This window comes from Chiloscyllium punctatum, unplaced genomic scaffold (genome assembly GCF_047496795.1).
Source record: "Chiloscyllium punctatum isolate Juve2018m unplaced genomic scaffold, sChiPun1.3 scaffold_722, whole genome shotgun sequence".
NCBI classification, from domain to species: Eukaryota; Metazoa; Chordata; class Chondrichthyes; order Orectolobiformes; family Hemiscylliidae; genus Chiloscyllium; species Chiloscyllium punctatum.
Genome location: NW_027310456.1, coordinates 1 through 2,500, shown reverse-complemented (window position 1 = coordinate 2,500; position 2,500 = coordinate 1). Strand labels below are relative to the sequence as shown.

General features: G+C 66.9%; 1 non-coding gene across 1 annotated transcript; it reads left to right on the top strand.

Annotated features, from left to right (window-relative positions):
* The first annotated feature begins 800 nt into the window (after positions 1–800).
* Positions 801–954, top strand: LOC140473792 (5.8S ribosomal RNA). Its single transcript, XR_011958624.1, has one exon. It is a non-coding gene; the product is annotated as a 5.8S ribosomal RNA (ribosomal RNA).
* Positions 955–2,500: the final 1,546 nt, after the last annotated feature.

Sequence of the window (2,500 nt, the reverse complement as noted above, 5' to 3'; positions counted from 1 at the left end):
GTGATGCAGGCGCCGGTCTTTCGCTCCCAAATCGGCTGGGTTTACATCGTTGCTATCTAGTCACGCTCCCTTCAAACCCGACGGGGTACCTATTCCCCTCACCCGTCTGTGCGTATACAGCCTCTTTGCACTTGCGGGATGGGGGTGGTGGTTTAAAGACTCTCGAGTTGCCGCCCGTCGGTCTCCGAGCTCCGTGCAGTAGTGATCCCCAGCGAACTGCCAGCAGGGCGAACGAGCGATCCCGCTCTCGGTCGGGGCGCCTGGCGTCGATCGGTGGTCGGTGGCTTGCGGGCAAGCTGCGCTGTGAGTGTGGGAACGAGTATGACGAGCCGTTGCCGCGACTCCCAGTCCACCTCGGCGGTGGCTGGGCCGGGCGGGCGTCTGCTCGGGCGAGTGCCGCCCCCGCCTCCTCGCAGGAAGTCCGCTCGCCGACACGCCGCCACGTGCACGCGTCAGTGACGCTGCCGAACCGATGGCCGGTGCCCGTTCCCGCCTCTGCTTTTCCTAGGGCAAAGCTGCTGCACGCCTCGTGATACTAGGCGGGCGACATGGTGGCGGTGATCCTGCCTCCGTCGCTGCGGTGCGTTGGGGCACGCATCGCCTCTTGGGCGCCCTGTCCTCCTCCCCCCAATAGACGTATGTTTCTGCGGGCCGCACCAGGATGGTGCTCCCCATCGCTTCACGCCACCCTGCTCCGCCCGCACGCCGGCGTGCAGGTGGCTGTAGCTCAAGGTGGGGAGCGTATGTGCGGTCCGGGTCGCTTTCCTCTGGCGAGGGAGAGACCTAAAACAAACTCAGACAACTCTTGACGGTGGATCACTCGGCTCGTGCGTCGATGACGAACGCAGCTAGCTGCGAGAATTAATGTGAATTGCAGGACACATTGATCATCGACACTTTGAACGCACTTTGCGGCCCCGGGTTCTTCCCGGGGCCACGCCTGTCTGAGGGTCGTTTGGCAATCAATCGCACTCGCCTTGGCTGGCGAGAGCGCGGCTGGGGTGTCGCAGAGGACCCGTCCTCTTTGTCCCCCTAAGTTCAGACTCCGGAGCCCTCCGGCGTCGGAGCGCTTGGCCTTTCCCCCCCACCCTGCACATTCCGTTCGTCAGGCTCGACGCCATCCCCCCGCCGGGGAGCGCGGCCTGGCGTCCGTCTGTGTCGTGGCAGTGGGGCCAGCACGGCTGTCACCGGTCCCAGAATGGCTGTCGGTGGTTCACACTGTGTGTGTGTGCCAACCCTCCTGGTCTCTGGGACACGGAGCTGCCACGAAGTGTTGAGCCTCCAGTGGGGGGTCTGCCTAAGCTCTGCACGTCCGCATTGGGTCCGTCTCTCGGTTGGCTGGCAGTGGAAAGAGTGAAGGGAGCCGCGGAGGTCCGGTGCTGGTGCGCCGCCGGCCTGACCGTGGAGCTCGCCGGTTTGACACGCTGACCCGACTCGATGGTTGATCGATTGAGAGTGCTGGGAGCTGCAGGCCGCCCGCTGCTGCAGCCGCCCGTCTCGTGGTTCGTCCTCGGCCTTAAGTGGCCGGCGGGGCGTCTGATCCTGTCTCCCCTGCTGGCGCCGAGTGCCTGGCCGAGGGAGGAGGTTTTCGTCGAACGCTGTGACTTGGACGGTCGCACGCGCGTGGATCGCTGGCTCTTGGCTCTCCCGTTCAGTCCGCACGTTTTCCGCTCCGTCCTGCCACCGGTCTCGGGAGGTACGGAGGGGTTGGCGGGCGTGGTGTGTGCTCCGTCACCGTGCAGGCACACCTACCACGCCGTCGGCCGACCCCCGCACGGTCCTCCTGGCCATCGGGAGGACGGCGGAACGTCGGGCTGTCGGGGGCCAAGTCGCCAGAAGGCCACCGCTGTGTCTTCCGTACCCTGTCACCGTCGGCGTGCCTTCCTCAACTCGTCCGGCTCGGGGCCGCTGGGTTCAGGAGCGGCGTCGCCCGCCGGCCCCACTGAAGGCCGTGCCGTTCCGCGGCTGGCGATCGATGTGCGTGGCGTGCCTGCGCGACCGTTCGCCACTTGAGCCTCGGCACTCCTCTCTCCCTCTCTCTGACCGTCGGGCAGTCTCTGTCTGCTGGTGCCTCGCACGTCCCGGGCGGCGGGTCGTCACCCCCGCGACCGGGCCTCCGGCAAGGCAGGAATCAGGCTGACCCTTCCGCTCGAGTAAGCAGCCGGCACTTCCGAGTTTCGCCTCCCGCCGTGGACGGGGAGAGGGTCTCCGGTCCCGTGGAATTGCGCCGAGCACGTCCCCGCGCGTGGACGCGGCGGCGCTGGAGGCGGCAGGGGCGGCCACTCGTCGACACCATCGCTGGCCAAGGGTGGTGAGCGACGTGCGGGTGGCTGGCTCTCTGACCGTCGCGGCGTCGGCCAAACTCCCGTCCGCGGTGAGACGTTGCCGGCCCACTAAGAGGTGGTGCGGGGGATTCGCACGCTGGCGGTGCGGCCTGGCCATCCTCTGACTCTGGGTACGACCTCAGATCAGACGCGACAACCCGCTGAATTTAAGCATA